The 26,839-nt window shown below is 35.7% G+C and overlaps 1 protein-coding gene across 2 annotated transcripts in view; it reads right to left on the reverse strand.

The window, feature by feature from the left end:
- KANK1 (KN motif and ankyrin repeat domains 1) overlaps positions 1–26,839 on the reverse strand; it is a 251,967-nt gene that overhangs the window by 224,387 nt on the left and 741 nt on the right. The gene's annotated exons all lie outside the window — the stretch shown is intronic.

Below are 26,839 nucleotides of genomic sequence, written 5' to 3' on the forward strand. Positions count from 1 at the left end.
TTGCAAGCAAATTGTGCAAGGCTCTCCATTATCTGTAGTAAGCCACCCACATCTTCTAGCTGGCAGCTGTGTACATAATGTTTATAACTGCTCTCCCCAACTCCTTTCACTCCCAGACAGAGATAAGAAAAATAGTGAATGAGATGCCACTAGGGAGGAAAAGCTCTCATAGTTTTTGGAAAACAAAGTTTTTATCTCATAACATTTTTCCATACATGAATTGTTAGGATTTTTAAAAATACCTTGGCATTCAGAAGCCACTTATCTAAAACAGAATTTTGGTCTCATGGACTACCTATTCTTCAAGCTCTCCCCTAACCAAGTGAAGAGCATGAAATAATTACCTCCCCAGGCTTTAATTTCCTCATCTGTACAAGGGGGCAATGGGTTAGATAGCCTCTAAGATGTCTTCCAGATTTAGATCTATTATTCTAATAAATGTACCTACTTACTAGCAACAGACCTGGAGTCAGGAAGATCTGAGCTATAGACACTTACTAGATATAAGTCACTTAGCCCTGTTTGCCTCATTTTCCTTATTTGTAAAATGAACTGGACAAGGAAATAGCAAATCACTCAGTAGCTTTGCTAAGAAAATAAAAAATGGGATCATGAAAAGTCAAACAAGACTGAACAAGAAAATCCTGAGAAGTCAATCAGTGAAAATACTTAAGCATTCCTTTGTTGTTATGCTACCAGGTGCCACCTTGACAATGGCTGCTAGAGATCCAACCCAGACCTGCAGAATGGATCTCCTCATGTGAAAAGATGATATAAGGAAACTGAAAGGCAACTGCTGTTCTCTGACTTCTCTAAGAGTCCATTGCATTGTCTGACCTCTCAATAATTGGATCTCCAGCAGCCACTGTCAGGTGACTCCCGTGTTACAACATATGGCACCTGAACGTGGGGTATGAGAAGTACAAGAATTACAAGGAGAAGCAGCAGCATTCCAGAGCTGTTTGTGAGAAGAATCCTTAGGTACCAATACATCAAAGAGCCGAAGGGGACTGATGAGAGACTTAAATATCTATTCTGACTACAATCCTTTTCTCCACTTAAAAGTTTGCTTCCATGATAAGACCAACACCTGCTACAACCATCCAGAGGTGATAATGCTGCTTGCATTCCTCAGGGTGCAGACCATGCTGCGGGGGAAAAATAACAGCAAAAAAAAAACAAAAACAAAAAATGGGGAATTGTTAAGGGACAGGTCAATTTTCTGAGAGACTCCACAGCTGTGGATCATAACATCTGAAGGAGTTGTAAGACAGCCTTAGTTGACAGGTATTGTGTACTGGGAATGAGATAAATTGGAGGCAGAGGGAAGAGGAAGGAGGTCAGACAATGCAACGGCCTCTCAGTCAGAGAATAGCAACTGCCTCTCAGTCTCTTTGTATCATCCTCTCACATGAGGAGATCCATTCTGCAGGTCTGGATTGGATCTCCAGCAGCCACTTTCAGGTGGCACCCGGTAGCATAAAATTCAGGCCTTCATTACTATTCTTAATTTTTTCCCCCCTGAGAGAATTGGGGTTAAGTGACTTGCCCAGGGTCACACAGCTAGGAAGTGTTAAGTGTCTAAGACCAGATTTGAACTCAGGTCCTCCTGATTTCAGGGCTGGTGCTCTATCCACTGCACCACCTAGCTGACCCCCCCATTACCATTCTTGAAAATTATCGTCAGATCCCCTTTAAATAAAGTATTACTATTTCCAAAATCTTACCCTTCTCCAATCTAACCTGTGAAGTACATAATCTGTCAACTAGTCTGCCCTAGAATTGGCACCAAGGATGCATTCAGTAAATAGGGAGAAGAGATTCCATCCTCAAATTTTTATTCAATAATCAAAAGCAAATTTTTTCCACACACCCCCCGTTGCAATAGTCCATAGAACATTAAATATAAAATAATAATAGTGGCAGAGTGACTATTTCTTTCTCCACTCCATCAAAAAAGGAGCATAAAATAAGAACTATATCAAAAGGTCTTCAGTCACTAGTTTCTTTTAAGAAATAAAGACAAGTTTAAACAAGAGTTTCTCATTCCAGGATCAACTAAGAAAATTATTCCTTAAGATTCATTTTGCAATCTGTTTATAAGCCAAGCACAAATGAACAAATATGTATTATTTAAGCACCTACATGACAGCTAGGTAATATAGTGGGTTGAGTGCTGGATCTGGGGTTAGGAAGACATCTCCAGAATTCAAATCTGGCCTCAGACACTAACTGTATAACCTTGGACAAGTCACAACCCTACTTGCCTCAGTTTCCTTATCTATAAAATAAACTGAAGGAGAAAATGGCAAGCCATGCCAGTATCTTTGGCAAGAAAACTCTAAATGGGATTATGACAAATTGGACACTGAAATGAGTGAACAAAACCTACTATGTACAAGGAATAGAAAACAGAAGGACAAAAATGAGCTCTCTCCAGAAGTTTACCTTCAAATAGAAAAAGAAGCAATTCTCTAAATAGATGATACTTAGCCTAATATAACTTTCAAGATCCTACTGTAAGAAATTACAAACTCCATGAAAATAGTTCCCAAAACATCACAGTAGTCGTTTAAACAATGTTAACTTAATTTAGCATGATGAGTTTTTGTATCATAAGTTTCCAAAACACCTGATATTTTGAGACAAACAAAATACTTAAAAAAAAAAAAAAAAAAAAAAGATATTGGAAATAAGGTCCTCCTTACCCTCCCCTCATTTCTGGATAGGAGACTAAATCAGTAGCACACTTAAGACTTGACACCGGGAAAAATACAATAGAATCAAAACAGAAAACCCACAGCTGCAGAGGCTTGGCTCCAAAACTACTGATCTCCAAAATAACTGAAATCTTGGGCAAATTGTCTTAATCTGGGCCAAAGCTCAAAAGAAAAAAAAATAAAATAAAATAAAGCAGCATTGTTAAGTTCACCAAGCCAATCAAATCTACAGAACTCAGTTCTTTTTATTTCATATGTTAGTTTTATACTTTGTTACTGATTTAAAGGGGGGGGGGGTTTGCTTTCTTATTTTAATACAACCCAGTTATTGTGTTTAAAGAAGTTTTCCCCAAGTTCCAAATTAGTTACCAAAAAATGGGTTGAGTGATAAAAAATGTCAAATAAAAATACAGGAAACCATATTCAGAAGTAATCTCCAGAGTTCTAAAGAATAGAAATGTAAATAATATGTAAATGTGTATGCCATATGTATTTTAGCCAAATACATTCTTCTCTTCAAAATTCTGAATAAATAGTTATTTGGCAAAGCAGCAACATTTGATCAAAATTTCCACTTTAAAAGATTCTGATCATAGTTATTTTGAATAGTAGAGCAAAGTAAGGTGTGTGCGGGTGTGTGCGTGTGTGTATGTGTATGTGTTATATGTCTGCTCAACTCCGGCTTTATAATTTCATACTGCATATCATTTTGGTTTTGCAAACACAAAACTCCAAATGGGGTTGGACCTGACTGAAAGAACTCAACAATGTTTTGAAAATTTGTGAGTTTAAAGAAATATTTGCTGGACAGCTAGGTGGCGCATTGGATAGAGCACCAGCTGTAAAGTCAGGAGGACCCGAGTTCAAATCTCATCTTAAAACACTTAAAACACTTAAACTTCAGTTGTGTGACTCTGGGAAAGTCACTTAATCCCAATTTCCTCAGCAAAAAGCAAAAATAAAAAAAATAAAGAAAAAATTGTAGTAAATTTAGGTGTTGGTTTGCCCTTTTAAAAAAATTTATTTTTATTTTTTTTTTTTAATTCAAGGATGTTGCTTGTCTTTCCTCTGCAAGAAGAATGTAAGTCTACAAGAGACCCTGTTCTCTCAATGATAAGTTAGTTTCTTTGGCTAAATGCTGAATTAACATAGTTCCAAATTTTCAAATTTAGATAGAAAATTCTTTGAACTTAAATTATAATTTTGTAAATTTTTATGACTTGTAATAATATAAAAATAGAACTTCAGATTTATTTCACTCAGCCTGATTTTTGGAAACGAATTTGTAGGTCAGGGAAAATTTTCCTTTTATCCCACTAATTAGATTACATCCTTGGCATCAGAATGAGAATTCAAATTCAAATTCAAATGCCTTTCTTTCACTATACAAAGATATATACAGACAGTATTACCTTTGGAAATCAATGCTCTGTACAAATCACAGAAAAACAGAACTGGAATTTTTTTTTAATCTTCATTTATTTACTCAGCCACTTGTTTATTTACCCATCTCTCTATTTTTGTTTTTACATCACTTATATTTTCCAATGTAACTCTCCTCCCACCCTCTCCAAAAAATAATTTCTAAAACAAAGAAATTTTAAAAGGAAGAAAAAGAAAGGTCAACAAAATTGATCTACATGCCCAAGAAAGTCTAGTTACAGATGCAGTGTTCTCTCCTGGTACTATCCACTTCTGCAAAGTGAGTGGGGGGAGGGTGCTTTTTTCTTTTCCCAGTCATTTTATAGATGAAGAAATTGAGGCAAACAGTGTTAAGTGACAACTATCAAGGTTCTGAGCCTAGGTATGAGCACAGGTCCTCCTGGACTTCCAGCATCAGCTTCACCATCCAGTTTTCCTAAAACAAAACATTAGTCTAATTATTCTTGTACCCAAAGGATTTTCATTTGGAAAAGTGCTCTTCTTTCCACATAGTATCAAAGAGCTGGAAAGCACCTCAGTGGTCACAGATAAAATCCCAAACTTCTTTTAAAAAAACTCAATCTTATAGACTTAGAAGAAAAAACATGTTTGGGCTTTCGAGTTTTTATTTTAATAATTAAGCCTCCTTAATCTAGGAAAACTTTTCCTTCTAACAAGTTAGAAGAAAAAAAACCAGACTTTTTATTATTTATTAGTCAATTTTCATGCTAAAGAAATAGATTACAAAGTTTAATGGAAATAGCTAAAGCCACTTCTTACATTTTTACCTTATGGGAGCAGGTGGAGGTATGGGGGTGAAACAGAACATCTTAAGTTGCTTAATATTTCTCTGGCCTTTAGAAAATCTTGAGAATAATGGTAATTCAGAAGGCAAGGTTCAATTGCTCATTTTGAAGGGGCGATGGAACAAGACTAAAGGTTATAAATTGAAAAGGCAGACTAATCTCTTAAAGATAGAGGCATCCCAAGAATCCAGCTTATAAATTCTACCTTGCTGCTTAGATAGTATAAGTCCTTACATGGAATAAGATTAAAAATTAATATTTGAGATAGATCTTTATTCTAGGGTTTTAAATAATTTGATTATGGCAAAATGTTTATTTGAATGAACTAATGTTTAAAAAAAATACTTTCAACAACAAAAGAATGGTACATCAGCTGAAAGCTGATCTGATAAAAATGAATATGTATTCATTTAACAAAAAAAGTCCAGTTTCTTGAGAATACATAAGTAAATGTGAGGGTGGTTCTTTCACATCTTCAAAAACATTATTAAGAAAAAGTCTGTAGGAACATCCCATTTAAAATGTTTCTATATGAGGTAGCATGCTTTTCTTCATCAGGAGCAAATACAGAGTCCATGGCTTACCCGGAGGCCTGTTGAAAGATAATGCCCTGCCTTGCCTTAGAAACTACAATATCTGTTCTCCAGCTCCAGTTCCAGGCCAACAGCTTTTATTGCCAAACCTTGCAAATGTAATGAGACATAGGATTGCTGTCTTACACAAGAACAAGAACAGAAGAATGGTATTTCATAGGCGTTCAGAAGATCCCTTGAAGTCACAGGTTAGGTTGTGGCCAACATTACCCTCCCCTTCCCCCCCCCCCCCCCCATGCTTAGGAAAGCTTAGTTTCTGGTGAGAATAGAGTTCAAAGAAACATTCATCTGGGGAGAACAAGAGCCAGAATAAAAATATTTTGCCAAACTAGTAAGTTATCCTAGCTGGGGTAGATCAAACTGAGTGCTAAGAGGGTCAGGTTTGTTTTGAAAGGGATAATAACAATTGACTCAGGGGACTTAGGAAGGAACAGAGAAAGGATGCACAAAGAGAGAAAAATTAGATAGCCTTACACAGTAAGTATAAGCACACCAGATGCACTTAGATCCTTTATAATGGATTTCAGTGAGCCAGGACAAAAAGGCAGGAGGGCAAATAAACCCAAACTACAGACAAAAACAAATAAAAATCTGGCCAAATTTGGGAAAGTAAACTCAATAGCTCAGGAATATTTTGTCAAATAAGCAATGCTAATAAATTAGCACAATGTTACTCTTTTTAGTACACTGGCTACAAGATTCTTTACAATTTAATCACTAATATGCCTCAATGGAGGGCATTCCACACTGGGAGCTACCTATAGTGATAAAGATCACAGTTCCAACATCCCTCCACCCTCAAAAATCAAAAACAAAAACACTACATTCACAGTATTTACTTCATGAATGAAAACAATTATTTCAGCATTCCTCAAGTCTGGAATGCTCACCCTCCTCACCTCTAGCTCTTGCCTTCCCTGGATTTCTTCAAGTCTCAGACAAAAATCCCCCTTTTCCCAGGAAGTATTTTCCCATCTTCCCTGTGGATTATTTCCAAGTTATTCTATATATTGCTTGGGGTTTTTTGGTTGCTGTGACATTTTGTCTGCATGCTAATCCATTAGACAGGAAGTGTTTGGAAGATAAGCACTGTCTTTTGTCCCCAGATCTCAGAATAAAGTCTGTCTTATAGAAGGCACTTAGTAAAAGATCGTTGCCTGACTGACTAATAATATGCTAAGTACTGAGGACACAAATACAAAAGTGGTGACATTTACCCTTCAAAGAACTTATATTCTAATGGAAGAGATGAAGTTGATTTCAGCTGTGTGGACATTCCTCGGATAGGTGCAAGATCCTATCCCACGCAGGACATTTTGCATGCTGGGCAGTTCTTACACATCTTTGCACAAACCCTTTAGAAGATCTCTGAAAAATAAAGGAGAACATAACACCCAAAGAGAAAGGAAGTCTATATATTTCGTAGATATAGAACATACAGGCAACTTGTCTGTATTGAGGATTCCTAGGAAATTGTAATCACCAGGCTAAGTAGGGTAGAGTTATACCATGATAAGGTAAAAAAAGCTAGCTATAAATCAAGCATCTCTAAAGTGGCAGTTTGCCAGGGCAAGTGTCCAAGAAGACTACCAACAGGAATGGCAAAGATTTGAAATTGTTGCTTCCACAGCAAGTACATGTGTATACACATACTCACAACAAGGTAATTTTTTCAGTTATTGCCAAAGAGTTTATGTTTCTGTCGAAGATATGAAACAGCTATGTATTTTTCCACACCCAGCTGATTTCTGTGGTGGGAGAAATATAAAAAATCTCTTTCTTCTTAAAAGTTAGTGTAGTTTTCCCCTGAAAGATAACAAAGCTGACCCCTAGGATTTAAGTGGTTCAGGGGGCTAAAGCTCAAGCTAAGTCTTGATTAGTTCCTTAGTAGCTTCTGGCTCCAATGCCATGGTCATGTAAGGGAATAAGAAGGCCCTTCAGACTAGCTCCAGGTACTCATATCTTGCCTTTATGATGAGACTCATTTCCATGCTTCCATGTGGAAACACACATTTCTATAGAAATTTCCACAAAAGCTAAGTGTTAGAATATCCTGATTGAATATCTTTTCCATGCTACAGCTAATTAAGTCTTTTACTCACCCATGAGTATCTCATTTTGTTCCAACAACTACCCTAAACAGAGTACCAGCTCCAAGTTGTGTCTGCCCACTGAAGTCTCACACCTAGAAAAGTTAACAGCTCCAACCTATGTATCTACTTCCCAGGTCACCAGGGAAAATTAATTGCTCATTGAAAGAACAGAAGAAATGCTCCTAGACACCCAAAGAAGAAAAAGGTATCTTATTTACAGAGAATATACCCTGTTCTTTGTCAGGATGTTGGAGGAAGAAAGAATTCAGTAAAGTAGGTGGGTAAGAAGAAAGACCAGTGAATACTTATTCATAAGAAAAAGATTAACGTGTCTTTCCCCCTTCATAAATAAAAGATAAAAGTTGTAGCTGTGCCTCTGAGAAAAAAATAGCTTTTATGAGTGAAGGAAAGATGACAGTGGATCCAAAGATACCACCAAGGGAGAAATAATTCTCCAATAATCAGAAGAGAAGATAAGAGTGGTAGTAAAAACTCACTGAGAAAGAAAATTTGGATGTCCATTTGATAGGCATTCTCAGGTCAGAGATAGATTGAATTAGATTTGATAATGGTCTACTCTCAGAGCTCATGTTCAGAAAGTGATAAAGAAACATTTGGGTCTTGTCAAATCTGATGATCCCTAACAATACTAGAGATTATGAAACACTGGGTACAACAAAAACCTTATAGGCACTGCTGGTATACTGCAGACTGAAAGCAATAATCAAAAGATTAAGGCAGGACCAGAAAGTAAACAGCTTAATCAAAAATTGGTATATGAACATAGAATTTCTGAATCACCAATGAAAATATGGAATTTAGCTCATGAGACTAGTACAAATAAATTTTGTCAAATGACAAGATAGAAATAGTTAATGTTGGAGGAGAAATTGAATAAAACTAGGCATGATACACACATTGGTGAATCAGTCTAATCATTCTGGAACTCAATTTCATAAATTGAGCACTTTCATAAAAGTGTTAAAAATAAAGTGACAAAAATGTCCATGCTCTTTGACCCTAAAATCTCACTGTCAGGCTTCTACCCTATAAAAGATGCACTCACAAAGGTCTTATATGCACTAAAATATTCCTAGCAATACTTTTGCAGGGAGCAAAAAAAAAAAAAAAAAAAAAAAAAAAAAAGTAGATACAGATTGGCGAAAATCTTCACTAGAGGAATGGTTTCATTAAGTGTGGTATGTAAATATAAAAAATTCAGGCAAGCAAAGCAAGACATCAACTGATGCAGGATCAGAAAAACATACATAATGACTAGAAGAGAATAAATTTTAAAAACAACAACAGCAAAACCATAATCTTGTACAATTATAAAGTTATATTGTCATACATGGAAAAAAACCACCCCACAACAAATTCTTATTTTCAAAAAGAAAAAAAAAATATCTAAGAGAGACTTATGAGTAACTCAGATTCTAAATAAATGTATAGAGAAAAATGGAAACAAAGATAAATAATAATGGATAAATATAAAAGAATAGAATGGTCCCACATAGTGGAGTGAATAAATTTGAAAGGGATTGAAAGAACAGACCTATGGAATGGTCATTAGGTAATGTGAACTTGGAGGGAGATCTGTGGTAAAGTAGTCAAGGGGATCTGTCTTCAGCATTGTGCTGATTCAACACTTTTGTCCACAATTTAGATAAAGACATTGTTGACATGTTCATTAAATCTATAAATAAATTATGCCAGCAGGAATAACAAAATTATTGAGATCTTTTTGAACCCTATCACTAAATAGGCTCTGATGAGAGTTTAGCCAAATCATACCTGTGAAAAAGAATTGCAATTTTTAGTAGGAGAGAAACTCAATGTATTTCATGATGTCCACAAAAGCTAAATTTATTTTGGGTGGTAATAAGAGATGTAATAAATTTTTCTTGAATTTGGCCAGAACCAGGAAGCAATTTGCAACATTCTATAGTGGTCTAATCACACCTCAAAGCATCATATTCAATTTTGGACACTTTACTTTAGAACCAACAATGAGAATGAGAATGGACTAGAGACCATGCCATGTGAGACCTAGTTAAAGGTACTTCCAATCTCTGAAGAAAAAAAGATTTATGGAGAGAAAGACAGCTATCTAAAGACAGCTATCTTCAGTAGTGGAGTGACTTGTGGTGCTCAAGGATTAGCTTTGTTCTACTTTATCTGATAGTTCAGAACTTGTCCAGATGGAAGTTGCTCTTAGGCAAATTTAGATTCCCATGTACTGGAAGTCTTTAAGCAGAGGGCAGATGATTGCTTATTTGGATTAGGGTGGAAGGGATTCCTGTATAGATGTGGGGTTCAACAAGCTGATTTCAAGTTCTGAACTCCTTCCAACTCCAAGGTCCTATAAGAAAGGAAACTAGACTTTCAGGGTCTCAAAAGACTGGCTGGACTTAAAATCAAGATAAATGGATTTGACTATTAAGTTTAGATTCTTAGTGTGTGACCATGAATGAATCATTTAATTTCCCTGAACCTATTTTCTTATCTCTAAAAAAGAAATAACACCTGCCCTACAGAACAGGACAGGTGTGAATAAAGCCCTCTGTACCCATAAAGTGCTATATAAATGTTTGTACTTTTTTTTTTAAAGTTTCTAAGAGAACTATTAAATGAACTTGAACCTCTTCATGATCTTTCATTCACACCATCTTTATTAAGTATTGAGTCCATTTAAAAGGTTTTTTTTAAATTAGATTAAGCAAACATGAAAAGACTGAGATGAAAGAAGCCATTTCCCCACTGTTTTTAAGATATTTTGATAATTTATTCATTTTGTCTTACAGACAATACTTTGTTCTACTGAAGACTTGAAAGAAAATTCCGGAAATAAGTGGCAATTGGACAAAAAAACTGATGAAACATTGTTTCTACTCATGAGAAAAAGGTACTGTAGGCTTTGTGGAAGAGGTTGGAAGAAGCTGTAAAACCAAATGGTTTTTTACAAACAGATTTATTTGTTCACCTATGAAAACAATACCTAAAATTTGGCATCCCTACCTCCAAAAAGCCAAGGTCTCTGTTTATCTAGCAATTGGTGAAAAGGCAGGCAAAACAAAGTTCACAAGACCTTTTAGATATGCTCCAAAAAATATAAGTCAAGGGCTTATTTACTTCAAAAAACACAATAAAACAAAATTCCAAGTCAACAAAATAATCTAAGTAAGCCTTTCAAGTAAATGGCGTTAAATTTATGCATAAAGTTGTTAGAAATAATTTTTAAATAAGTTAGCAAGTTTCACCCTGAAGAGATGAGAAAAATTGCAGAAGGGGGATTCTACAGGTATGGAATCTTGGTATTGAAATCTCAGTTTATAAATTGATTTTTTTGATAAACTATTTCCTACCCTCTTCCAGCTTCCAATTTTTATTCTTTATTATAGAAGATAACTATCCTAGGAGAGAGGGGAGTATGTATTTGGAAGTAAGGGTGATGTAGCACAAAAGAATTGTGTCAATAAAAACAGTTTAAGAAAATAGTAGTTTTTGACTTTAGTAACAAATTCTCATTGTCTCCTGTTTTGACATATGTGCTAAGTTAATATTCCAAGATGGAAGAGCATGTAAAATACTATTATGCAAAGTTTAATTTCATACAATACTGGAGTGGTTTGCTGTTTCCTTCTGCAGTTTATTTTACAGATGAGGGAATTGAGGCAAACAGGGTCTGACTAACCCAATCAAGCTTCAGGATGTGACAACATCCATTTAATGTACTTAGGTAGCAAAGATTACTGTGTGGCTCAGAATGGTGAGGGGTCACCATTTAATAAAAAAGCTGGAGAGATTTCTAGGAGCAAAGCAAAAGTTTATTGTACGTTCTCTGGAGAATCTGGCATCCCACCCATGGAGCAGGCAATAGAAGGGAGGAGGCACCTTCTGAGATAGGCTTTACACTTTAAATAGTCCCTAAGGCAAACATCCTCCCATCACTGACCATCATCTTCATTGGCTGTGAGTCTAACCTTCTAAATGAGGAAACAACCCAAGAAATTGAATTTGGCCAATAAGTACATAGTTGCCCATATTTGATTGAAATAGAGAGAAAATGATGTCATAGGACGATAGCAGGAAGGTGACTTAGTTGTGCCCTTGAGTCAATGCCCAAGGACATTCAGGCTCTAACTCTGAAGTAGATGAAGCCTTACTGGATTTTCACTCAGATTTGTCCTGAGAGATCTCACCCCATCTAGTTCATATCAATGTTGGTGTTTGTATTTCCCTTCAAAGGGCCTAAAACAAGTTCCATCCCCTTCCCCCCAATAGAAACAGTATACAACCAGGAGAACCAAAACTCTTTCTTAGGTCTCATCATCTCTCTGCAGCTGTTGAAAGTGAGCTCCTATCCCAACAATGAATTTAAACACCTGGAATATATTTCACTCCAAGATCTTAGGGAATGGCAACATCACTAAGTTCAATGATCAAATGTTGAAAAAGGAAAATCCTGTGTATGAAATTTCAGTCTCGAAACAAATGAAATACTGTAATCCACAAGCCAGGAAGCATGCCAAATCATCAGTTTATTCATGAGCAGAATTCCTCTCCCACAACCTGAACAAAAAGGGAAAAAATATTTTCCAAGACATAAACATTAGGGACTTGCATACAGAAGACTGGCCTCCTGCCTGGCCAATATAAAGAGTCCCTGAGAGTCCCACTTAACAACAATTAGCAGCCTTCCAAAATGGCCGAACCACTTTGTACCACCTACTTCACAGAGTGGCTATCAAGAAAGCGCTTTGTGAGTTCAAATTTGCTGTGGAAATATCTGCAAAGTCTCAACTAGGGTGGAGAGAATGGAGCATTGCCCTTAAAGTATTAAAATTTAAAGGACAATGTCAGCACTTATGTTTCTTCAGGAAGGGGGGAAAAAAGAGTTTAGCATCTGATTAGCAATAATAATTAGTTGAAATGGGATGGAAGACACTATTTTCATCCAGAGAGAGAACTATAGAGATTGAATGTGGATCAAAGGATAGTAATTTTACCTTTTGTTTGTTTCTTTCTTTCTTTCTCATGTTTTTTGGTATGATTTGTCTTGTACAACATGACAAATAAGGAAATATGATTACAAAAATTATATATAGATAATCAACTGTAATTGATTTCACTCTTTTCAACAATGTGGTGATTCAAGGCAATTCCAATAGACTTACCATGAACTATGAGGTTGAATGTGAATCAAAGCATAGTATTTTTGCTTTTGTTATTGTTGTTATTTCTTTGCTTGTTTTTTTTTTCTTTCTCATATTTTTTTCCCCTTTTGATCTGGGTTTTTCTTGCAAAGCGTGATGAATATGTAACTATATTTAAAAGAGCTACACATATTTAACTTAAATCAGATTGCTTGCTGTCTTGAGGCTAGGGGTGGATAAGGGAGGAAAGGAGAAAAATTCAAAACACAAGAGTTTGCACAGGTGAATGCTAAAAACTCTTTACATGTATTTGGAAAAATAAAATATTATTGAAAAAAGTTGTACATATTTAATTTATATCAGATTGTTTGCTGTCTTGGGAAGGAAGAGAGAAAAAAGAATTTGGAACACAAAGTCTTACAAAAATGAATGTTGAAAACTATCTTTATGTGTATTTGGAAAACAAAATAGTACTAAAGTTCAAAAAACAATAATAACAATTAGTTGAAATAGAAAACTACAAGATGGAGAAGAATTCCATTTCTTTGCTATCCCATGAATATTGGAATCTATTCCCTTCTGACCCTCTGCCTAAGAATCCTCCTTTTCTTTCCAAACTCAGATCAAAAAACATTTCTATTTGAAGCCTTGTTGGACTGATTCCCTAAGGTGCTGAGAGCTTCCCAATGCTGCTGAGAGCTTCCCAATGCTGCCTCAGAGTTTACTTTATAACTACTTAGATATAGACTTGTTGTTTCCATAAAGAGATGTACATTTCTTGAAGAAGAGCATAGGATTATAAAATTGAAGTTAAGCAGAAGCTTTGATGCTATCAAGCCCAACTTCTTCTTAAATCAATAAACTGACTTTGCTCAAGGTCCCACAGTTACCATGTATCCAATGCAGGTTGAACTCAGATCTGATTCTCAGTGGAATTCTATTTTCTATCCACCATACTACCTGAAACTGTTACTTTTTTTGTTTTTGTATCCTCAGTACGTAGCATAATCATGATACACTGTAGGCCCTTCAATGTATGTTTCTTTTTTGAGTGATGGAGTGCTTCCTTCCTTTTCCCCTCCATATTTTGCACCCAACCTCCTGCACCATCCATCCTGCTCCATCCCTTCTCCAGAAACACATGGAGTCAATGCTGTAACACTGATTTCTTCATGTTTCTGGGGGTTCTTTCCACCTCAGTGTCTACACAGAAGTCATGTTTCACCACAGAGCATTGAGTCCTAGTTGATCTGCTAGGTACTGCTCTGTTTGCTATTAAAAATTATTGAAGATATTTTAAAAGCAAAGATGAAAGGCAGAATAAAATAGCTTGAAATATGTTACCAGTGATGACTCAGATTAAGAAGTGGAATAAAAGGCATAATCCTGAATATATGCAGGTGGAAAAGAAGGGACAAGAAGAGGGCAACAAATAAAACTAGTGAGAAAGAGACAAGTAGTCAGTCCAAAGCACTTACTGTATGCTGGAACACTGTGCTAAATGGTAGGGATACAAAAAGAATCCAATTTCTACACAAAAAAGGTTCACAGGGCAGCTAAATGGCATAATGGATAGAGCACCAGCCCTAAAGTCAGAAGGACCTGAGTTCAAATCTGGTCTCAAACACTTAACAATTCCCAGCAAGTCACCTAACTCCAATTGTCTCAGGGGAAAAAAAAGTTCATAATGTGTTTAACATTATTTATTTAACATGTTTGATTTAATTATTTAACATATTTAACCTATGTCAGATTGCTTCGCTGTTTTGGGATAAAAGAAAGGGAGAAAGAAAAATTTGGAACTCAAAATCTTAGAAAAAAGAATATTGAAAGCTATATTTATATATAATTAGAAAAAAACAAAATACTATAAAGTGAGGGAAAAAAAGAGTCTACATTCTAATGGAGGGAAGACAATCTATAATGTATGAGAAAGGAACTTAGGGAGAGAAAGAGGATAAGGTAGATGCTATGAAGGTGGAGTGGACCAGAGAGTGGACCAGGGAAGGAAGTGAGTGAGACTTCTGATGATATGGCAGTCTTGCCAAGAGAATCATCCATCAATAGAAAGGCAAGAAAGCCAGTGGAGAGGTGAAACATCTTGGAATAGACAGAGTGGTACTTCCTCCTTCCAAAATTTAAAGCAAAGAGAGGAAGAACTCCAATATTAGATGCGTCCTTCATGTAGGATTTATGAGGAGACAATAATTGTAAAGGGCTAGAACTGAGCAAATGCACTTGGATAATGGAGCACGTGGGGCTAAATGCCAATTGGACAATTCTCTATTAACATATTTGAAGGATGACCCTCCCCAACTATTCGGTTCGGGCTGGATCGGTGGGTGTGGACAAAGGAGGGGAAGTGACATGAGTGGGTGGAGTAGGAGAAGGAAATTGAGGCATTCTCCAGGCGGTAGAGGGAGAAAAAGGAGGTGTGGAGATTGCTAGATCTAATCCTCTGACCGAGACTGCAAAAGACCAAGAATAAAGACTTTTAATTATCCTGACTCCGGCTGATTTCTGGGAAGACAGAGTTCCAATAAATAATAATAATAATAGCAGAGAATATAAAGAGAAGGCCAGGTTTTCCATTTACACAGGTAGAAGTATGACCAATAAAATGAAATCACAGATTTGATATCTTTAAAATACCAAGTATTGAGTGTCTATGTCTAAACCATTTCTTAACACTTGTTTCTACTTTCTCACTTCCTTTAAGAACTCTAACAGGAAGTTCTTTTTAAAACCAATAGTCAGTTATGAATTGAATCACTGTATATACAATGTTATAGAAAGACTTTTAAAAAAAAGGAAAAGAAGTAATATCATCATGTAATAAAACTTTACTTATGACAAAAAAAAAGATGAGGGAACATTTCTCAGGCTGTCAACAAAGATCAATAATTAGGTTCCTAAGTTCAATTTCCCCCACCCCCACCCATGGGAAAAATATTGTTGGCAGAATAGTAGGAAAGAGAAAAGAAATGTTCTAGCAGGGACAATTCCAACAGGCAAAAAGTTAAGCAGCTATTTGTAGATGGTACTTTGTTGGGGGAGGAATGGGAACAAAAAACCAATCACAAAGGATTCAACATAGTAAGAGGTAGGGGGTAGGGGCAGGAGAAATGGGGGTTTATGTGTATTCAGGGAGTCACAGAAGCAGAAAATCTCAGAAGAGTCCTCAGATCTCTGAGTCTAGAGTTTGAACTCTATTCTCCATGACTCAAATGAAATCTTTTCACATTATTTTCAGATATCAAGAAGTGAACAAGTTCAAAGTGGTGCCTGATGAAGAAGATATCACCATACCATTATTTCCCTTCTAACCATCTTAACAAAAAAAAAAGTTGTTCAGTTCAGTCATTTTTTCAATCATGTCTGACTTTTTGGAGTTTTCTTGGCAAAAGTACTAGCATGGTTTGTCATTTTCTTCTCCACTTCATTTCACAAATGAAGAAATTTAATCGACTTAACCAATATTACAGAGATAGTAAGTGTCCAAGGTCACATTTGTACTCAGAAAGATGAAGCTTTCTGACTCCAAAGTCAGTGCTCTCTAACCACTGTTGCATTCTCAATGAAGGAAGAAGGCAAAGAGGGAAAGGAGGGAAAATAATGAGTTAAAAAAAAAAGTCAGCATTTCCCAAAACAATTTTCATTTAAATTGGTAATATTTTGATAGTACTTTTAAATTCTGATCTAGGAGATCTGAGGAATGAAAAGAAAGCTTAAAATGGGGGTAAGGAAATGTTAGAGGAGATTAATCCATTTTCCTAACAAGGCTCATATCTAAGTATTTTTGGTTCACTGAAGTTGCTCAATGTTCACCAGAGTTCAATGGAAATACCAGATTTCAATGGAAAGAAGGCTGGTTTTTGAGTCAGTAGATCTGACTTTAAATCCTGGTCCTGCCACTTCCCACACCTGTAAGACCATGGACAGTTCATTCAATTTTTGAAAGGCCTCAACTACCTAAGTAAATAAAGTGACAATGTTGAACTAGATGGATTCACAGGCCTCTTGCAGCTTAAAAGCTGGGATTCCATATCACTGGGCCACATGTTCCAGAATGGAAAGAATATGGTCCCAACAAAATTCTCCTAGAATTGTCATCCCAGGATCTAGAAAAGATTAAGTATCGGGCATTATGCAGATATTGTTAGCTTCTTACTTAAGTGCTAAATTGGTAATTAACAATTCTCTAACTCAGAATTTACACCTTTAGTTCAAACCTTTAAGGGAGTTTTCACCTTGAAGGAATACTTTAAAGAAGCAAATTCATTGGCTGTAAGAGTTCCCACAAGCACCTGGGAGTACTCACAAGCCCATTCTCTGGGAGGATAAAAAGAGACAACATTGAGCCTGGAGAGCAGTCTAGACTGGGACATTGAGTTTGGATGGCAGTCTGGATTGAGTCAAAGAGAAGTTGTCCCGTGCATTCTTAAGTCCAGCAATCCCACACTTTTGAAGGGGAAGGCTCCAGAAACCTCCCAAGAAACCTGCTCACAGAGGAAAAGATTATACAGAAAAGAAACCTCCTCCCGGAGAAAGATTATAACTCAGAGATGGCAGGACATTACAGGATATAATTGTAAACACGAGGCAAACACTGCTTTTTTTTTTTTTTTTTAATAATTTTTATTTACCAGATATATGAATGAGTAATTTTACAACATTGACAATTGCCAAACCTTTTGTTCTAATTTTTCCCCTCCTTCCCTCCCTCCTTCTCTCCCTCCCTCCCTTCTCCCCCTTGCCAGATGGCAGGTTGACCAATACATGTTAAATATGTTAGAGTATAAATTAAATACAATATATGTATACATGTCCAAACAGTTCAAACACTGCTTTTTGGAGGCAAACTCTGCTTACTGGAACTTACATTCTACAGAAAGGGCACAATGTATTCATAGATAAGGAAACAGGATACATACAATAGAAATTGAGAGAATTGAGAATACAACTGAAGGAATCAGAAAATGCCCCTTAAAAAATCTTAAATACTTAAGATAAGCACTTGAAGGGAACTTCATCCAAAAGCTGGCTATAGCAATTTATGAAACATTTTAGTAGGTAATTTTATGTTGTTCTATAATCATTGAATAAAGTACCAATTAGAAACTCCTAAAATAAGTTATTTGCTAAAATAAACATGGTATCCAGAATAGTATTTTTAAAAAGTATAATCTCATTAATGGTACCCAAAAATGAGGAAATTGTAGACAAATATTTGGAAGACAAAATAGTCCCAGCATTTTAAAATGTTCCCCTAGACAGGTATGGGACAGCAAACTCCTCCACGTCATTGAACTTTAGAAAAAGGTCATAATTGTGAGTTACTTATCAACTTTGATTTTTTTTTTAAGGTTTTATTTTTTATTTTCTCGTTATCTGTAAAACATTTTTTTACATTTGTTTTTAAAACTTTTGAGTTCCACATTCTCTTCCTTTCTCCCCTTCCATCCCCACTGAGAAGGCACATATGAAATTATTCAAAATACTTCCATAAAAGTCACATTAGGAAAGAAAGAGATTCCCACCCCCCCCAAAAATAAAAAAAACCCTCAAGAAAAAAAAAGTTTAAAAAAAGTATTCTTCAATCTGTATTCTGTCACAATCTGTCCTTTCTTTGGGTATGGATAGATCTTTTAATCATGATCATTGTACTGCTGAAAATATCGAAGTCATTCATAAGTAATCATCCCACTACTATTACTTTGTACACAGTAAATTTCACTTTGCATTCATGGAGCACTTTCCAGGTTTTTCTGAGAGCATCCTGCTCATCATTTCTTATAGAGCAATAATATTCCATCATAACCACATATCATAATTTATTCATCCATTCCAATTGTTGGGCATCTCCCCAATTTCCAATTCTTTGCCCTGAGAAGAGAGTTGCTATAAATATTTTTATACATATAGGTCCTTTTCCTTTTTAAAATATCTCTTTTATAATTCATGCATAGTAGTGGTATTGTTAAGTCAATGGATATATATGATTTTATAGTCCTTTGAGCATAGTTCATCTTTTGAACATTTATCAATTGGGGAATGGCTCCTTATTTTTTATATATTTGACTCAGTTCTCTACACATGAGAAATGAGGTCTTTGTCAAGAGAAATTTGCTTTAAAATTCTTTTCATAATTATTACTAACTGTACCTTCCCCCATTTATTCTATTCTCTCTCCTCCACCCTGTCCCTCCTCAAAAGTGTTTTGCTTCTGACCACCCCTTCCTCAATATGATCTCTCTTCTATCATCTTCCCCCCTTATTATATTCCCTTTCCCTCTTAATTTCCTGCAGGGTAAAATAGATTTTTATATCCATATTAAGTATTTTTTGTGCCAATTCTGATGACAGCAAGGTTCTTGCTTCTTTTATAGCAGATAATTTAAACCATTCTACTTCTTCCTTTCCTTTTCTTCTAGTATGTTTCTCTTTCATCTCAATTTTATTTTTTTTAGATATTCTTTCATATTCAACTCACATCAGTGACCTATGTCTAAATAAACACCTTTTAAGTGCCTTAGTCATGAGAAAATTCTTATGAGTTACAAGTATTACCCTCCCATGTAGGAATAATTTTCCTGATTACCTCTTTATATTTCTGAATCCTGTATTTGAAAATCAAATTATCTATTCAGTTCTAGTCTTTTCATTATGAGTACTTGAAAGTCCTCTATTTCAATGACTATCAATTTCATTGACTATCTTTTTTGCTGAAGGATTACACTCATCTCTGTTGGATTTTGCTATTTGCTAGATTAATTCTTGATTATAATCCTAGCTTCATTGCTTTCTGGAATATCACATCCCAAGTCCTTTAATGTAAAAACTGCTAAATCTTGTGTTATACTGATTGTAGCTCCCATATACTTAAATTGTTTCTTTCTAGATGCTTGCAGTATCTTAAACTTGACCTAAAGTTCCAGAATTTGGCTATAATATTCCTGAGAGTTTTCATCTCGGGATCTTTCAGGAGGTAATTGGTGGATTCTATTTTATTCGCTGCTTTTAGAATATTAGAATGTTTTCCTTCGTAATTTCTTTCTTTTTTTTTTGCTGAGGCAATTGGGGCTAAGTGACTTGCCCAGGATCACCCAGCTAGGAAGTGTTAAACGTCTGAGACCACATTTGAACTCAGGTCCTCCTGACTATCCATTGCACCCACGCAGCATTAATTTCTTTAAAATTGATGTCTAGGCTCTTATTTTGATCATGTCTTTCAGGAAGACCAATAATTTTTAAATGATCTTTCCTGGGTCTATTTTCCAGATCAGTTATTTTTTTAATGAGATATTTCACATTTTTCCCTATTTTTTTTCATTCCTTTTATTTTGTTTTATTGTTTCTTGACTTTTCATTAAGTCACTAACTTCAATTTGCTCAATTCTAATTTTTAAGGAATTATTTTTCATCAGTGAGCTTTTGTGCCCCCTTTCCCATTTGGCCAATTTTGTTTTTTAAGGCATTTTTCTCATTAGCTTTTTGTATTTCCTTTTGCACTCTCATTTCTCTTCCCAATTTTTCCTTTACCTCTCCTATTTGATTTTCAAAATCCCTTTTAAGCTCTTCTATTATCTAAGACCAATTTTTATTTTTCTTGGAAGCTTTGGGTACAGGAGCTTTCACTGTTTTCTTTTGAGTGTGTATTTTGATCTTCCTTGTCATTATAGTAACTTTCTATGGTCAGAATCTTTTTCTATTGTTTGCTCATTTTCCCCAACCTATTACTCAGCTTTTAATTCTGTTAGAGTTTCCAAGGTGGAGGGTGCAATGTCCCAAATTTCAGGGGTTTTATGTAGCTGTTTTCAAAGATCCTTCTAGAGACCAGTACTATGAGCCAGCACTGCTACCCAGATCTGAATATGGGCAAAGCAACAATGTCCTGCCTAAGTATCAGTAAACAAGTCTCTGCAATCTCCCTCTGACCATTTATTCAACCCCACTATCTGCTGCAATGCCACTGCTGATTTAATGGCTCCCAAAGCCTGCTCCTAATTTGCACACCATAGTATGACAAATGTTTCCCTACAATCTTCCAAATAGTCCTTGGCATCTGTGGGCTGAGAGATCTGGAGATTGCCACTATTGCCACTGATTCACAAGTCCCAAGGCCCATCCCTAGCTTGCTAGGTTTGATGTTGTGCTGGCAAATAGTGCACCATATCTGTGATCTAGTCTTATCTCAGTGCAACAGTCTGCTCCTACCAATCTTCCAGGCTATCTTCAACTGGAAAATTGTTCCCCTCCATCTTTTTTGTGGGTCCTGACACAAATTTATTTAGAGTTATTATTTAAAAGTATTTGGAACAGTTTAAGGGAGAAATGGCATATGTTCCTGTTTTTATTCTGACATCCTGGCTCTGCCTCATCTATTTGCCAACTTTTGAAAGAGGATAAGAATTAAAATGGACATCTGTGATGAAATTCTTCATTAGATGAGTGGTTTAAAAAAAAAATTTAATATGCATTTTATTGTTTAGTCATGTCCACCATTTGGAGTTTTCTCAACAAAGATACTGGGGTAGTTTGTCTTTTCTTTTTCCAGCTCATTTTACAGATGAGGAAGCTGAGATCAACAATGTTGAAGTCACCTGCCCAGGATCACAAAGCTAGTAAGTGTCTGAGGCTGGATTTGAACTCATAAACATGAGCATTCCTGATTTCAAGCCCCTCGTTCTATCCACTGAACTACCTAGCTGCCCAAACAAGCATTTATTAAAATATGAACAAACAGTTCTCAAAAGAACTAAAATTTAAATGACAAGAGAATGCTCCAAACCATTAATAAAAAATGGGAATTTTTTTGTAAAAACTTAAAATTGTATTTCATATTCACCAAATTGATCAGAATGACAAAAGGAGACAGTCATTATTGGAAGGGTTGCAAGAGATTCAAAGCCACTGGTCTATTGTTGGAGGAACTGTAAATTTGGTCCAATTGTTCTTGGAATTAATTTGTCAGTAAAATAAGGAAACATAAAATATCCCTATCCTTTCAAGCCAGAAGTGTCACTACTAGGTAAACACTTCAAAGAAATCAAAGAGAGAAAAATAGCAAAATATTTAAAGCATCACTTCTTAATGCAACAAAGAACTGGAAGAAAAGTAGATGCCCACTGATTGGGGCTGATTAAACAAATTTTAATACAAAATATTACTGTGTTCTAAGAAATCAAGATGCTGGGGTAACTAGGTGGTGCAATAGATAATGCACCAGTCCAGATGTAATATCTGGACTAGCTCTCTGTAGAGCCTTGGGAATCAGGCTAAGTCCTTGGTCTTAATGGAGTAAAGGAGGCAGGAGAACTATCACGTGGCTGGTCAAAGATGGAGTCTGGAATCTGGCATCTTCTCTTGTGTCTGTGGCTAAGAGCTGTGGTTGAAAGTTCCCAATTGTCCCAGCCCTTAAATACTACAGTACGATTACATCACTACACCACACTGAGCAAGCACTAGCTGTAGAACATTACATCATTACATCACATTAAGTATCTCATTAAGTATATGCTTAGCTGGAGAATCATTATCTCATCAATCATATTGAGTCTTAAATTCTTAAATATACCTTTTCAGAGTTCTGGTCTACTACAACTAAAGTCAGGAGGAACTGAATTCAAATCTGGCCTCATACACTTTATAGCTGTGTGATTCATTTTACCCCAAATGCCTCATCAAAAAAAAAAAAAAAAAAAAAGTAATAAAGAAAGAAAGAAATCAAGATGCTGGAGCCTGGGATCAAAGATCAAAGAAGCCTGGGAACTTCCCATATCTAAAATGGAGAAAGCAGCAAGAAAACATACACAATGATAATAACAACAAATCAAATGGTAGGAACAATGATAACCAAAAAACAAAAACAAAATAAAAACAACCCAGGACACTCTAATTATAACAAAGTTTGACCCTGTGAGTGAGAGAGTCATAGTGCATATATCATCAGGCATATTATCAGAAAAGTGAGACACAGAATTGTTAAGTGACTTCTCTAAAGTCCGGAAGGGATGAATAGCACAATCAAGATTTGAGTTAATGTGTTGTTGAACTTACTTAAACTGCTCCTTTCACTTTAAATCACTTTTACAAGGAATGGTTCAATTAGTTGGGGAGGAGAAGGGAAAAGCTGGAAATGAAGGTAATGCAAAAACAGAGTATAAACAAAAATATGATTCTTCATTAAAGAGAAGAGTCTTCTAAAGACTAAAACTGACTCCCATTACTCAATTTGATTAGCTAAGTGAATTAAAAAAATAACACCCCATTTCCTCAGAGTTCAAGAAGTGCTAAAGGTGCTCCCAATTAACTGATTGCTTCTGTAATGAAAAAGCATAAACTGCTGCCCATTTTGGACAGATTTTTCTAGCAAAAACAGAACAAAATAAAAAAGCAATCCACCAATTAAATCACACATCTGTTACAAGATTCTTCTAAGATAATTTTTTGCATCCACTATTTAGATGTATCTAAAGAATAGAGAAGGAAAAGGCAAAGGTCTAAAGTTTAAAAACCAAGGGATGGAAAACAAGCATTGGATTACATAACTACTTAAGAGCATATTCCCAGGAATAAACAACATGCACATTTCTAATACTGCAAGTTGTTAAGAGTTTCACCACCAGAAATGCTTTATATAGAACAATGCCACTGTCCCCTCAACTATTTTGAATGACTTAAAAAACAACAACACACACATACTAGGTTCACAGTCCATTAAAGGACAGAAGGCTGGGCACTGTAGTATTCTAGCTCAAAGGGGAAAGGATGTCACTCTAAAAAGCTATTAATCTAAGTACCACTGAACATACTTATTTAGAGTTTACTATGAACCAGATATTATACTAAAGTGTAGTTATACAAACAATGGCAACTTTCCCTGTCCTCAAGGAACACACATAAGCAACATGCATATAACCGCATATTATACAAAAGTTACACACAGAGTAGATGGAAGGCAATCTACAAATAACCACATACATACAAGATACATACAGAAATCAATGGAAGTTAATCTGCAAATCACTATCTACATACAAAATTCTCACAGAGTAGATGGGGAATACTTCTGGGTACAGTAATAACAGCTAGAAAAGTGAAGAAAGCCTTCTGGTAGAAGACTGAATTTGAGCTGAGTTTGGAGTAAGCTAGGTAAGCTGAGGCAGAGGTAAGAAGATCAACAATCCACACCAAGATAAACTTCAAGTGGATATGTAATCTAGATACAACATAAACAAATTAGAAAAACATGGAAAAATTACCTATCAAATCTATATATTGGAGAAAAGTTCTTGACTAAACAAGATTATAGAAAGGATCACAGAAAATAAATGGATAATTTTGGATAGCATTTAATCAACCCATTAGATGGATAACATTAAATTTGCACTTTTACACAAACAAATCCAATAAAGCTGATATTAAAAGGGGGAACCTGGGGGAAAATATTTCCAATAAGTTTCTCTGAAAAAGATCTCATTTTCAACATTGGAACTGATTGATATTTATAAAAAGAGCCATTTTCAAGTCAGCAAATGGTCCAAGAATACAAACAGGCAGTTATCAAAATAACATGTGACTGAAAAACAGTCATATGAAAAAACACTCCAAAGTACTACTAACCAGAGAAATGTAAATTAAAACAATTCTGAGATTTCATCACACACTCTTCAGTGTGAAAATGATAATGTTCAAAGAGCTCTCAGAAAACAGGCATATTGATGCTCTATAGACGGACCTCTAGATAGATATAACCATTTAGAAAGAAATTTGGAATTGCACACAAAAACTTACTCAACTACTGTTGTATGCCTTTTGACCAAGCTATATCACTGCTGGATTTACACCCAAAAGTTATAAAAAAATAAAATAAAATAAAATAATAATAAGAAGAAAATATCCTACATGCACAAAAATATTTATAGCAATTTTTTTTCAATGACAACTAAAAATTAATGGGATGCTCATCAATTGAGGAATGGTTAACTAAGTTATGGAATACGAATGTGGTAGAGTACTATTGTGTTTCAAGAAACAAATAGATGATATCAAAGAGACATGGTTGTTGATAGGACACAGGATAACATTCCATTAAATAATTGTGATTTCTAAAAGTAAAACAGAACTACCACATTTGCCAAGGTAAACACAGGAATAACTAGGATATTTAAAAATCTTGACAAAATCATATCCTGAAAATACTGAATAATAAATATCCTAACCCTACTTGTTAGGTCTAACATTGTTGGATAGGAGAGTAAGGATACAAAAAGATAGTGACAGCCTAGAATCTTAAGAGGGACAAATGTAAAATTTCACATTTGGGTTCCAAAAAACAAAATCAACTTCCCTAGTTTAGACAAGGCTAGACAATAGTATGTGGGGAAATGGTCTAGAATTTTTAGCAAGCTGCAAAGTCAATATGAGTCAAAAGTCTTACATAATGGTATTAGCCATATTTTACAGTTGAGAAAATTGAGGCAAAGGTTTAGTGACTTACTCAGTCACACAGTTAATAAAATGTCTAAGGCCAGATTTTGAACTGTCAAGTTTTCCAGACTTTAGGCTCAGTATTTTATTCACTGACCTAGTGCTTCTTTAAAAGAAGCACTAATATCTAGAAGGAAATAATCCTGATCAATACAATCTAGAGTATACTTTCCAACCTCTCCTACTCACTTCTCTAAGGACTTGCCCAAGGTCACTACAACAGTAGGCAGAGTTAAGATTTAAACACAGGTGGCTCTAATTTCAGTGTCAGGAAATGTTCTTTCCAGTATACAACAAACATTATTCCCATTTTATAGGTGAAGTAACTGAAACTTTGAGAAGCTAAGTATAACCTAGGCAAGGATAACATATGTAAATCGGATCCAGGACTCAAATTTAGATCTGAATGCAGAATTTCTGAATCCAAGGCCAGTCAGACATTAAGGTCTTTCTCATGCATTCCAAAATTAAGATCATAGATTTATGCAAAAAGCTTTCCAACAATATATTGTTCATATTATACAATATATATTCAGCTATTGTCAAAATAGGAAATTAGGAAATCTCAACTGGTAAAGGGGATCAGCATTAAGAAGAGGGGATAAATTGAAAAATAGATGTCACTTAATTCTTTACTTCATAATGGACAAATCTATCACAAATTGGGAAAGAGGACGAATTTGGAAGCAGTAGGAACTGCCCCTTTATAAAGGAACACAGCAAGCTGTCCATTCTCTGCCAGCGGAGTTCTGTAGACCAGACTACCCAGCCTTACTTATTAATTAATTTGTTTTTGTAAAAAAAAATTAATTAAAAATCAACTTGTTTTGTATTAATTAATTTGTTTTTGCTAAAAACAAAATAGTCGCTTAACCAACGCCTTCACTAAGATATCCGAGGATCAACAGTTTACCAATAAAGTTTCAAGAGAAACAGGCAAATATGTTATGAATCACAATAGAAAAGGAATGTATGCAAGATTTGACTTTCCAGGAGTGGGTTGGGAAGGGGCTCAGGGAAAAGGAGAATTAATAAATTGGGGGTTTTATTAACTATTATTCTCAGAGGGTTGTAAACTCTATTCTCACCCCAACAGAACTTGATATGCCATAAACAAAAGGAGTCTTCACCCTCTCCGGTCTGGCATGGGAGAAAAAGGAAGAAGGAAATACTCTTTCCTTCTCCTACTCCTTTCTCAAACTCTCGGGCCTAAGCAAAGTCAGTTGAAGGAGAAACCTAGACAACTTGCTGCCTGAGGGTCTAAACAGAAATGTAAATAGCAAAGCTGACCTTGCCCAACAGAAAGGAACTGGGGAGGCAGGAGAGGAAGCAACTCAGGTCGCACAGGATGAAGCCTCAAAGAGTAGAAAGCCCCTTCTTCCACCAAGAAAGAGTTTGGTGGCCATAGTCTTGTGCCCTGTGAGGCAATCCCACCCCTCACCCTTAGCCAAAGACTGAGCAGGCTGAGGTCAGCAATGCGCCGCCTCCCCTTCGGCTGAGCGCTACCTCCCAGAAGCCCGGCCCGCAGTCCCCTTTCCAACATCCCGACCGGCTCTC

The sequence above is a fragment of the Sminthopsis crassicaudata genome, chromosome 1 (genome assembly GCF_048593235.1).
Source record: "Sminthopsis crassicaudata isolate SCR6 chromosome 1, ASM4859323v1, whole genome shotgun sequence".
NCBI classification, from domain to species: Eukaryota; Metazoa; Chordata; class Mammalia; order Dasyuromorphia; family Dasyuridae; genus Sminthopsis; species Sminthopsis crassicaudata.